This window comes from Phymastichus coffea, unplaced genomic scaffold (genome assembly GCF_024137745.1).
Source record: "Phymastichus coffea isolate CEN01 unplaced genomic scaffold, Cenicafe_Pcof_1.1 PCOF00020, whole genome shotgun sequence".
In the NCBI taxonomy this organism is placed as follows: domain Eukaryota; kingdom Metazoa; phylum Arthropoda; class Insecta; order Hymenoptera; family Eulophidae; genus Phymastichus; species Phymastichus coffea.
The window spans coordinates 2,214,816-2,228,856 of NW_026706831.1; positions in this window are offsets into that span (position 1 = coordinate 2,214,816).

Below are 14,041 nucleotides of genomic sequence, written 5' to 3' on the forward strand. Positions count from 1 at the left end.
TACTAACACCGTAGTTTCAAGAAGTCATAAACAAAGCGTAATCAATCTATCAACTTGTCATGCAGAGTACTATGCTATGAGCGAGGTTTGTCAAGCAATGATATCACTCCACAAGGCCCTTAGAGATATGTTAAGCAAAACACTGTTTACCATAACGCTAAGATGTGATAATAAATCGTTGATAAACTACATACAAAAAGAAAGAAATCATAATCTAAAAAATTTTGATAATACGAGGGGGGGTCAATAAATCTTTACAAAAGGAAGGAAAAAAAATTTTTGCGTATGTATTTTTTTTTTATTCTTCAACATAATCTTCTTGAAGGTCGATACATTTTATTAAACGGCCTTCCAGTTTTTTTAAGCAATCAGAAAAATATGATTTCTGAAAACCCTCAAAATAGACATTTGTTTTGGCGATGACTTCTTCATTCGACGTGAATCGTTATCCGGCAAGCCATTTTTTGAGGTCAGGAAATAAGAAAAAGTCACTGGGGGCCAAATCAGGCGAATATAGTGGATAGTCAATTAATTCGAACTTTAAATCGTTAATTTTTGCCATGTGATGTTAATTTTTGCACACGTGTGAACTTGAGTATTGTCTTGAAGAAAGAGGCATTTTTTTTGTTCGAGTGAGGACGTTTTCCTCTGATTTTTTCTTTCAGCTAACCTAATAATGACGCATAATATTATCCAGTGATCGTCTGGTTCTTTTCCAAGTAGTCGATGTAGATGAGTCCATTCGCATCCCAGAAAACCGTGGTCATAATCTTACCAGCTGATTTTACCGTCTTTGCCTTCTTTGAGACTGGTTCTCCTGTGGTAATCCATTGTTTGAACTGTTCTTTGGTTTCAAGAGTGTAGTGGTGTACCCATGTTTCGTCTACAGTTACGAATCGACGCCAAAAGTCTTTCGGATTACGACGTATGCGTGCCAAAAGAGCCTCAGAGGTGACCACGCAGGTTCGTTTGTTTTCAACAGTGAGCAAACGCGGCACCCATCGTGCTGATATTTTTTTCATCCCCAATTTTTCATGCAAAATTGAAATGATACCCTGTGGCCTCAACTAATTCTCGCAATTTTAATCTTTTATCACTCAACACCATATCGTGGATTTTGTTGACCATTTCGAGCGTACTCTCTTCTACAGGGCGTCCTGACCGAGGATCATCTTTTGTTATTGTACGGCCGCGTTTAAATTCATTTACCCAGTTATAAACAGTCTTAAACACAGGGGCAGACTTGCTATGAACGGCGTTCAACACAACTGTGATTTCTTTTGGTGTAAGGCCTTTCAAATGAAAATGTTTTATCACCGCTCGAAACTTTGTTTTTTCCATTTTTCAAATAAACCAATAACTTTTTGTTCAACCAACGCTCACTAAAAAGCGACTTGCTGAATCGAGCTGAAACTTTGTACGATATCTAGTTAGTAGTATTGCTTGCCAAAAACATCATGATTTAACCGTGACGACCGCCATCTCTTGGATTTTGTAAAGACTTATTGGTTTAAGACTTATTGGTGTAAGATCCCCCCCTCGTAATTTAGAGAATATCAGAACTGAATTAGAGAAAACAACTCCGTACTACGCCATTCCGACAAATTTCGGTGTTACTATTATTAATTTGTTGCGAATGAAATATTATAAAAATCTGACACCTTTTCAATAAATATTATTCTAGAAGTAAAATCTGTCTAAGGTTTATTCTAAATATCAGTACACGAGCTCTAACTAGATTAACAGATATCCCTTTCAACAAGTTTTTTAAGGTATAGTAACAAATAATTATTTACTCCACTCATATTATAAATAATCCGGATTTTTATTATTTTCTCTAAAGTGAGCCTTACCCATTAGATTTATATTGGTACGCGTTGATTATTAATTTAATAACCAGCACGTAACAATTGGTTCCGGTACCGAATTATTTAGTCACGCTATCGTTTTTTCTCTATTTCATTTGCAGCTTTAAAGAATAAACAAATAAATACAAGCATAAACCGTAAATCGCAACTTCAGAAATAAATGAGCATAAACAGAAGTATTGTAGCTCCTAAAACATAAACATAAATCGTAAAACGTATCTTCAAAGCATAAACCAAAAAAATCGTAGCTTTGTAACAAAAGCTTGCTCGTTATCAATTTTTAAGGGTGGGCAAGTGAGGCACACTCGCTCATAGCAATCGAGGAGGGGGAAGGAGGGAAAGGTAAATTAATACATTAACAAAAATCACACTTCAAATACCGTTAAATGATCATACCCTATAATTATAATTATTACAAGCTTTACCAAACCCTTAATCTTTAACGAACACAACGGTGTAACAAAGACGCCTTAACTCTACTTAACATAACGGCGTTCTTAACACATACTACGCAATAAAAGAACAAAGAACAAATTAACTAATTTACCGCGCTTACAAAATTTAACCGACATACAGAACGTACGCCCGACAGGTGACCGCCTTGACGACAAACCGACTTAGCCTACTCAAACTAAGAGAAAAAGGTCGCCCGGCGAGGGATCGCCTTGACGGTACACTACCTTAACAAATAATAATGGCGACCGTAATTTAGGCAGGTAGCCGATGTGTACACGCCTTGCTACTTACCTGACCCTTACAACTACTCGCTGTGCCATACCGCTAAAGAGAGAGAGAGAGAGAGAGAGAGAGAGAGAGAGAAATAAGATAACGAGCCTTGACCTTATCAATGCGGGAACGGGAGGCCTGGCTGCGCCCTGCGGATGGTGTTGTTGGCCGTCGCTGGGTAACTCCTTGCCAGCTCCTTCCGGGTAGCGTTCCTGGCAAGATGCTGGTAACAAGGCACTAATCCTTTTTTTCTCGTCTGGTTTCTCGTTTCAGCTCCTTGGCTGGCTTGTGCGTTCGGCTGACCTCTAAATCTGTACACTGCTCTGACAGCATCGCTGACCGACTAAAAATCGTCTAACCGCTCGTTCACTTCCGCAATCCACAACTCCTTCACTCGCTCTTTTTCTCCCCACTTGACCTACTTATTAGGCGGCGCGTGACCAATGCGCTAATTGATTACGCGTCGCACGCCTGCCTAATCCTGCATGGGGTACGCACGCCCCTCACTCTCTTTCTTTTTCTAACACCTATCCTTGTCGTCCACTTAATGGCTTCTTATATATATATATATATATATTGCAATGATAGTCGATTCGATTAATCGATCCGTTCGCGAATCGGTACATTCGCGATGTTAGTTCGAACGAATAAGAGAGACAGAGGGCGCGCGAGAGTTTGAAATAGTCAGTTAAGCCTCAGCTGCTTTTGAGAGAGTATCGCAAATTTAGTTTGCATAGTGTTTTGCCGTTTTGATAAAAAGTTGTTTCCTGTATTTTTGGACGTGTGCGATTGAAAGCAAGCAGCAGCAACTAAAGCAGCAGATATTTGCGAACGAGGCAGTGCAGCTGACTCTAATCAGAAGAGCACCTTCTATTTTCTTCAACGATTACGGCTGATCATCGTAATCTCATCGCAGGGTAGGTGCACCGTCCTTTTATTGCGCGACAAAATAGGAGCGAGAGTATTGTGTCTATCGCGAGCGTTATTTTTTTGTATCCGCGCCGAGCGTTAGATTTCGCGGCAAAGTTCGAATTCTCTCTCTCTCTCTCTCTCTCTCTCTCTCTCTCTCTCTCTCTCTCTCTCTCTCTCCATATTTTTATTAATCATTGTAAATCCTATTCGTGTGCATTAGTCTTTCGGCCCGTAAAAGACTGTAATTTAGTTAAATTAAACATTATTAATTTTATTCGCCGTATTACGTCATTTCGTTTCCTATTAGCTTAACAGATCTATAAAGGATTAAGTTTTAATCCGATTTCATCTAGGGGATTAGTCAAATTAAGCATTAGGGCACTCACACATAAGATAGATCGAGTGTCACAAGTCAAGTGACTTAAGGTGTGTTCAACTCGGTTGGAAAAAAGACACTGAAACGAAAGTATCAAACGTAAAGGCGAATACACGTATAACTACACGTGTTTAATGGAGCGGCGGTTAGCTCTGTATGGTGGGAGTTTGTGCAATAATAAATTTTTATTTTACTAGTTATCCACCCCGTTCCAATATATATATATATATATATATATATATATATATATATACAAGGTGTCAAATAAGTAACGGAACAAGGCTGTAGCTTTTTAGGTACAGATTATTAGACCAAGGTCAAGGTCATTCCTTTAGTAACTTTCAACGCGGAATCCGATGGTGACCTTGGATTTGACCTTGAGATTGACCTTCAAGGTTATTTCAAGGTCAACTTTGTTTTTTTAAATGGGAACCCCTATTTTTGACAACAGCAATCGAAAGAGCGGAAAATTTTACGTCCAAAACGGTATTTTTAAATTTTTTTTCATGGCCTTGAGAAGGTCGATTTAAGGTCAAATGCTTGAAAAACTGCCTAAAAGCGTTTTTTTAATTTTTAAGATATCGAAAAATGACCTCTACAAAATTTGTTCAGAACAGAGTGGGCCACCCAATGCACCAAAAACCTTTGACCTTTAACCTCATTTTGAAGGTCATTTCAAGGTCGAAGTGTTTTTTGTAATGGAAACCCCTATTTTTGACCCTAATATTATTCGCGAAACATTTACAAAATGTTTCGGGCTAAATTTATTAAATTCTACTGAGAGCATGTTACAGTGACCTTATCTTTGACCTTTGATTGTTTGAATAATAAAGTAACGGGTTATCCAAACCGAAAGTCAAGTTGTTTTAAATGAGGAGCAAGCAGAGACATAGGTACAGTTTTTTTGCCGGATAAGTTTTTTCCACTCACTGCGTTTTGAATGTTTCTTTCTGATTTCGCGCTATATGCGAATCCGGGGTCAAAAATAGGGGTTTCCATTACAAAAAACACTTCGACCTTGAAATGACCTTCAAAATGAGGTTAAAGGTCAAAGGTTTTTGGTGCATTGGGTGGCCCACTCTGTTCTGAACAAATTTTATAGAGGTCATTTTTCGATATCTTAAAAATTAAAAAAAACGCTTTTAGGCAGTTTTTCAAGCATTTGACCTTAAATCGACCTTCTCAAGGCCATGAAAAAAAATTTAAAAATACCGTTTTGGACGTAAAATTTTCCGCTCTTTCGATTGCCGTTGTCAAAAATAGAGGTTCCCATTTAAAAAAACAATGTTGACCTTGAAATAACCTTGAAGGTCAATCTCAAGGTCAAATCCAAGGTCACCATCGGATTCCGCGTTGAAAGTTACTAAAGGAATGACCTTGACCTTGGTCTAATAATCTGTACCTAAAAAGCTACAGCCTTGTTCCATTACTTATTTGACACCTTGTATATCTGCAACTAATGCAACAAATGCGATAAATTAAAAAGACTTTCAAGAATCACCTACATGGCATATGAGTTAAACACTTAATAGGAGCGATAACATTCCCAAACAACAGCTGTAAAGGTAAATGACTCACATAAAACGACAACGCTAGAAAAAAAAAATATATACAATGCTGCACTCTGGAGGAATACAATAACTAAGTCACCAGAATTATAAACTCAACATTTAAAGAGTAATTTTTATATAAGAAATGTTCAAATGAGCAATAACGAAAAATCAGATTATAAATTAACAGATTAGATTAAACTTACACGTCAACAAGTCAGCTAAAATCCAAAACTTAGAAATCAACTTAGTAATGCACTAAAAGAAAGTGCATTCAAAAGAAGTTAAAAAATAAAAAGGTCACCAACAAGAATCCAGTGTGAATACTCAGTAACTGATATCCATTTAACATAACAAAGAAATAGCGGCGCCATCTCAAAAACTTTGAAAAAACCATTACCAAAACGATAGAGTAGTTTAATACCAAAACTAGAAGAAGAAACAAATAGCATCCTACCTCTTGACCTTTATGTAATATTTTATATAAATACTAGTGAAAGGTATTCGTATATCGGGGGATATTTAACAGAACAAAGCCTAATTCTAGGGAATCCTAAAGATATATGTTTTAACTCAAAAGTCAACTGAATAGACACCATTCCAAATCCAAAAAAGATATTACCTCTGAATATAATTAATAGAAAAGATCCAAACAAAGATAATATTATGAACATGGAGAAAGCACAACAATCATCAAGAGCAATGAAATTACATCTGAAAGACGTTATTAATTATGTCCCCGAAAATGATGGAAAAAATATGACAACGTCAGAATATATAAAGAAATTGAAACAAGTAAAAGGCCTTATTGATAATGTAAATGAGGCAATTCTCACAAATTTGCTGAAAGTAAAAATGAAAGATGAAGTCGGTGAGACACTTGGTAACACCAATATAAACAACATTGATGAGTTAATAGCTGAAATAAGGTCACTATACCCAATAATGGAGAACATCCATGAGTTATATTCAAAGTTACAGAGAATAATTCAAGGAGAAAATGAAACAGTAGTACAGTATACTAATAGATTACGGGAACTGGTAACAAATATAAAAGAATTAAAAAAATTGGATCATGACTCAGCAGAAAATAAAAAAATCTTTAACAATACTTTGAATGATGATGCTATTAAAAGTTATAAAAAGAGATTTAAACCGGAAATTAAATGTGAATTAGGGCAAGAAAATACGATAAATACCATTTCACTAAGAGCCATAGGAATTGAAAATGACATCAAAAGAAGAAAGTCAATGGACAAAGTAGTCATTAACATGTGTAACGGAAATAGACATGAAAAATCAATGAAAATACTAATTTGTCAATGATAATACTTATTTGCAAAATGCGGGCTGTGTATACTGCAAAGGGCAAGATCATCTTTCTAACAACTGCAGAAACGCAAAAAGTAAAATCAAATTAATCTGTAGATTTTGTAATCAACCAAGCCACTCAATTAGTGCATGCAGATTAAATAAAAGGCAAAATATGCACTGTCAATATTGTCAAGACTTAGGGCATGAAGTGGATAAGTGCCCTTACATAAAAGATTATGAAGCATGTTGGAAATGTGATGGAGTGAGTCACGACCGAAGTATGTGCTCTAAAAAATCAGAACCAAAAGAAATCAGGTGTGAATTTTGTGATAATCTAAGACATTCATGTCAAAATTGTCCAGATGCAACCTGTGGCAAATGCAATAACAGAGGACATACAATAAAAATTGTAAAGTATATGATCGACAAACAATATTTAAGATCTGCACAATCTGTGAAAATGGAACACGAATGGAAAAAAAATGCAAATAAGCTAAAATATCAATAGCAGAATATAAAACCAGACAGTAATATAAATGTCAATTATGCGAAGAATCTGGCCATACAGCAAAATTCTGCCAAATCCTAAAACAGATGCCGACAAAGCAATCATTTACCAATAATACATATTTTAATAGGTTTCAGAAAATCTTTGTGAATATTAATTAACCACACACCAGGAAACACAACAAATTTTTGCAAATTTTGTAATGAACAGGGACACTCGATTGAAGGACACCAATTGCAGTAAATTACTTGAAAGACAAAGGTAAATAGAAAATTTTAGTGAAACTTGTAAAGCAGTAGGACATAAGACAGATAACTGTTTTAAGAATAAGTCGGGAAACTACGAAACTCTTTTCGAAGGGAACGCTTAGAAAAAGAATAAAAGGTAATAACGTGCCGACGACAATCTAATACACATTTAAACACTACTGTAAAGCAATCACATAATAATTAAAACTATTGTGAAAAATACATAGGCACGAAAATTATGCACAAAATAATTTAAAAATAGAAGATATTAAAATTATGGATAACATGGGAGGGAAAATTTAAAAAATTTGAGAAGAACAAACTCATCAAGCAATAATTAGAGTTGATAGATCATTGACCTATGTACTTAAAATTGAAAATTTATTACAATATATAGAAATAGACAATGTCTTAAAAAAAATTAACTCTATTGATAGACAGTGGAGCACAGTTAAATATAATACAAAATATAGTATCTCATCTATTAATATTAAAAATAACGAGCAAATACTCAATTCTAGTATCACAGATAACTTGATAAACACCCTTGGCTCTACAAAAATATCAATACATAATATTTATTTTGATTTTCATGGAATACCTCAGGCATTTTCTATATCCTGTGACGGTAAACGTCAAATTAGCGCTAATAATCTAACCTAATTGCTAGCTGCGGGGGCAGCACCTACCGGGGAGTCGAGAAATGTAACGAAGGAATTCGGCACGCGAGCAGACGGAACGCGCGCGATTGAAAAGGAACCAGTGAGGGACTAACCATCATCACGCTCGCCCGTATATATGACTCTAGTTACCGCTACGTGAACCAGCAGATCGAACTCTACAACCGAAGTGTCCGAACTAGAGCCGAACACCAGCGACCGCTGCCACCGAGTGCTGACCTGAGCCAGCTGAAGGCCATTGTACCTGCGACGTCGAAGAGTGTGTGTGTGAGGTTTCGCCATCGAGGGCGAAACCACGTGCGCGCGAATTCGCGATCCGCGACACAAAAGAACAGACAGGTTTTCCCGTAGTGTAGATTATTCAGATTTGTCTTCGTGCGTCTGCTGAATAAAGGTAAGCTGGCCAGCTTAATCTCGCGATCGCGATTGCATGCGTAATAGTTAATTTTCCGCGTTCGAAGTGTACATGTAATAGCTCTACGGACAAAGAGCAGCGAGCGTCACAACACTGCATGTTGTTGTCGAGCGAGCGCCGATGTAAACATAAATACGCGGACCGATCTAATGTAGCATTTTCAGAGATAATAAAGAGTTTTCGTACACGATATTAACAAGTATTTCCAGAGCGTTCTCTTCACTCCCGTAGATAGTTGGTTGACTGACACCCTTTTCCTCTTACTCTCCGACTTTCTTATTTGATATAGGTGATAGCGAGCGCCTTTACTACGCGATCATCGTAATAAAAATAATTAAACGGTAAGCAACCCCGTTACATGGCGCCCAACGCAAAAGGACCTACGGTGTTTCTGATTGTTCAAAACACCGGTTCTCAATAGTGACCTTGCGTTCAGTCAACCAGCGACTTAGGTGGCAATCAAGTGTTGTTGTGTACACTTGATATCGAAGGCCACAACAGTAAACATAGCCTGTTAGTTAGCTTGCGAAGGCCCGCCGCGGCGTAAAATTGTAAATAATAACTGTAAGCGCGTGCGAGTGCGACCGAAAGACTCTTAGAAGCGTAAACACCAATAAACTTTGAAAGTTGCCGCAAATCAATAATATTGTACCCGCTGGCCCGGGGAAAACTAACATCGGCAACTTTCAAACGAAATTAATTCAATTTGATAATTTTATTTGATATCGTGTTGTCTTAAAGTAAACGTTTTTTAATATTATTAGATGCAGTTATTGGTGACTACGCGCAATGCTCGTTAAAATATTTTAGATACTAACCAAAACAGCCGCGCTAACAAACAGTTAGTGCGTCTGATAGGCAGGATCATTATATTGCGTAATAACGAGCGAAGATTCTTTCGGCAGACATAACATTAAACGCCCTTGACAAGCCTAGTATCGGCTAATAAAATTTTTTTTAATTGCGTACATTTTTTAAAACAGCACTCGCACTCGCACCACGCGTAACAAGTATGTAAATTTCGCGTGAAACAAGCCGCAAGACAACTAACAGAGGAATATGGACCGCACCCAAACAGAAATAGAAAACTGGGTGTTGACGCTCCAGGAGGAGGAAATCAATGAGTACCTCGAACACCTGGAGCTCAAAACAAGCAAGCTCTCGAGAGCTGCACGACTGCATAACTGGTTGCTTGGCGACTACTCCGCAGCAGATTTCGCGGAAGTCGACAACCAGCACAGCAATCCAGCAAAAAGAGCTGCCCTACGCTCGGAACTGATTGTATCCCTATGCGCGGAACACACAGCATCCGAGCAAGAGGGAGAACACCCGCTAGCCCAGCTGATGCAGAGTGCGGAGGTAATATCGTGAGTACAGAAAACCGCGATAAACATCGCGAATGTCATGGACAGCGGCGAGAACACGAACAGTAATAACTGTATTACTATAACGGCTGATGATGGCAGCCAGTTCCAACTCCCGCCAGCCTTCGCGGTGATGATCCAAGACTTCATTTTCCGGTCCAGAGAAAATGAGAAGAAACTGGAGCTGCTAGACTTACTGAGTTTGAATATGTCGAGTCTAACAAAAGTATTAGACCAAATCCTCAGCAACAGCAGCAATGTGAAGGACCAAATGGACAAGCAATCCGCCAGGATCAGCGCATTAGAAAACGCCGAAAACAGAAATATACGGCAAGACGATGCGAATAGTTCCAACGAAGCGGGGCAACAAGAGAACACGCGTAGGAGCGTAGCATTCCAGGACACCTTCACATGCCATTACGACACCAGGCTACCCCAGAGCACCCCAGCTAGACCCGGACAGAGGCCCACGGGGGCCACCGGCAGGACCCCCCGCCGGACGCTCCCTTTCGGAGAGGGTGGACAGCATTAACTCAGCGGAGTTAATTCTGAAGTGGACAACCACCCGCCGACCACGTGGTCATCCCAACAGACGTCAAACCCGTGGTCGACATTAAGGGACGTCGGTCGCATTGTCCGAGGATGGAAACTCAGGTTCTCTGGAGAGGGCAATGCGAGCATCGACACCTTCTTGTCAAGGCTGGACAACTGGAGGAGCAGCGCAGAACTTACGGAAGACGAGATGCTCCTAGCCGTATCCGAGATACTCGTCGGTCCTGCCCTCGTCTGGTACGAGGCAATGAGGAACGAATGGTTCTCCTACGTGGATTTACAGGCAGATGCGAGAGTATGGTTTGGGACCAGCGTGCAGAAACAGCAGCGTTTAATGAAGGAGGTTCAGAGCCGATATCAGGGCCCAGACCACCAGTAAACGTCTACGTCGCTAATATGATTGGCCTGATGAATCGGCTGAACCCCAAGATGACGCACGATAATCAACTGGACCTGCTGCATGCCAACCTTCTCCCGGACATTCAGGGCCAAATACGGAGGTCAGAAGTAGACTCCATACGGACCCTGAACGCCTTGGCCACGGCGGCCCAGAATAGCTTACATCAGCGAAGGATAGAACGGGCGGTACCAAACCCTCAGTCAACTCTGTACCCGGAGTTAGCGTACCACCCCCGCGCCAACGCGAGCAAGGGCCGTAAGGGCAAGGTGGCAGCCATGTCCGGTGACAAACCGAAGATTAGCGACAGGTTGGACCGCATGGAGAAGGTACTCGAGAAGGTGACGCACCAGGTCGTCTACACGCCGACGCCCTCGGGGTCGACACCTAATCCGAGCCTGGAGTCGGTCGATGGCGAGAAGAAAGTCCTACCCACCGATATATTGAACCAAATGTGCTGCTGTCACTCAGGAAGATATCGGAGGGGATAAAGAAGAAACACGCCGACAAAAACATGACCTCTGAGGACCGAGCTAAGAAGCCGGAGACCCCTCGCAGACGAGAAAGGGATTTCCCCAGGCCAATCAAATGCATCGAGTGTGGTCTATTGGGGTACAAAAGGAAGTACTGTCCTCAATGTAATAAGGGAAACGGGGAAAGGAGTGATTTGATGGGGTTGACCCCACTCCTTTGCCCCCCAACCCAAACCCCGTTAATAAGATCTCACAGCCTTCGTCAACACAGTCCGCACCGTTAGTGGCGAGAGTGTTGAGCGATGAGAGCGAGGTCTCTCCTGGTAACGCCAATGACAAACATGGCTGTAGAGCGAACGCGGAGAGCAAGGGTAGTGACGATAGTAAAGCCCAAAACCCTAGACCGGCCGAGGCGGTGGCGAATGGTTCGCACACGCCCTCGGGGGCGCGGATAGCGGCAGATAAACCGTCAAAGGGAAACCCTGTGGAAACTCCGGTCGTTCGAACCGAGGTGGTTCGAACGGCAAGTGACGTCGCTTTATCCCATGGGAGCACAGTGGCTAGCGCTATGATATGCAAGGAGCAGAGCCGTGGAGTCGCCGAAACTGTTTCCCGATATTCCACGGAACAGGAAACGCGCTGGTGGCTACCGGTGAGAATAGGAGATTTCCGATTACGGGCTCTCTATGATCCGGGAGCTTCCATCACGGCGATGGGTAGCAATGCTCTGCCGATAGCGTCTGTGCTAGGCATCAGATTGGATACTACCCACGCGGGTACGGCAGGACTACCCGATGGTCGTAAGTTAACGATCGTCGGCCACGCCTAGTTACTGTTCACCGTAGGGGAGATGACGATGCCGACGAGGGTAGCTATCCTCCCAACCCTCTTCGAGGAATGTATTTTAGGAGTGAACTTCATCAGGTTATTCAGAGCGGTACTTGACCCCGACGACAATACGTTGCTGTTCAAGAGATCACAAGCCAAGATGAAGCTAGAGATAGCTAGCTTGGAGGCTGGTCCGAGATTAGCTACGATCGGACTAGCCGAGGTGATGGGCGCTCAACAGGCGATGTTGCAGAGGACCATCGATGAGGCCTTATCCCAAGCCCCTGTGGGCTTGGGATGCGCGGCAGGCATTGAGCACGAGATTGGGGTCGGTGATGGGAGGCCAATCAAACAGCGTTACTATCCGGTATCGCACAAGGTCGAGCAAGAAATGCATAGACTGGTAAGGGAGATGTTATCCCGAGGGGTGATCGAACCAGCAGACAGTGGCTGGTCGAGCCCAGTGGTTATGATACGCAAGAAGGACGGCTCGTATCGATTTTGTATTGACTTCAGAAAGGTCAACAAGGTCACCGAGCCAAATGCGTATCCCCTACCGTTTATGCAAGATATACTGAGGCGTTTGCGAAACGCACGCTATATCTCAACGCTCGATCTCAGTAGCGCGTATCACCAAATTCCACTCAAGACCTAATCTCGACCAATTACGGTCTTTACCGTACCTGGACTGGGGCATTTCCGGTTCGTACGAATGCCGTTCGGCCTCTCGTACACCGGCGCCACCTTCCAACGGTTGATCGATAGCGTGATCGGCCCCGAGCTAGGCGAGTTCGCCTTCGTCTATTTGGACGATATCATAGTAGTATCGTCCAAATTCGAGGATCACCTACGGCACCTAAAAACCGTATTGGCTAGGTTATGCGGAGCTGGCCTCTCGATTAATCGAGAGAAGAGCGTCTTCTGCAAGCCTGAGGCCAAGTACCTGGGCTTGTTGATCAACCGCGAGGGTATCAGGCCAGACCCTGAAAAGGTACGCTCTATCGTGGAGTACCCACGGCTAGGAAACGTGCGACAGCTGCGCACATTCCTGGGGGTTGCTTCATGGTACCGCCGATTCTTGAGTGACTTCGCCACACACGCTCAACCGTTAACGAGGTTGACGGGGAAAAAGAGCGAATATGTGTGGGGAGAGAACCAAGAACAAGCCTTCGCTAAACTTAAGGCACTCATGATATCCGCACCATGCCTCGGATTACCGGAACCCGACGGGCAGTATGTGCTGGAGACAGATGCTAGCGCTACGGGAATCGGTGCCATCCTGATACAAAGAGTAGGAAACGGAGACCGGATCATCGAGTACGCTATCAGAGTCCTTAACCCGGCGGAGCAAAACTACTCAGCCACGGAGTGCGAGTGCTTGGCGGTCGTGTGGGCCATCCAAAAATTCCGCCCATACATAGAGGCGTACCGGTTCAGGGTGGTAACGGACCACAATAGTCTAAAATGGCTATATAACCTGAAAAACCCGATTGGACGTCTAGCCCGATGGGCCTTGCAACTCCAAGGCCATACTTTCGAGATCGAATATCGAAAGGGGGCAGACAATGTTTTGCCCGACGCATTATCGCGCGCATTGAGCCCACGAAGGCTGAGGTTGGCGCAATGGACCAACCGAAGTCAAGAGACAGTGCCTGGTACGCGGAACAATTCCGGCGCGTCGAGAGCTACCCAGAAGATTACCCGGATTGGAAGGTAGTGGGCCGGGTGATGTATCACCTAAAGCCAAACTACGACCACCAAGAAGAAGATGGATACGGGAACGTATGGAAACTCGTCGTGCCTCCGGAGGAACGCAAGGCGGTATTGTTC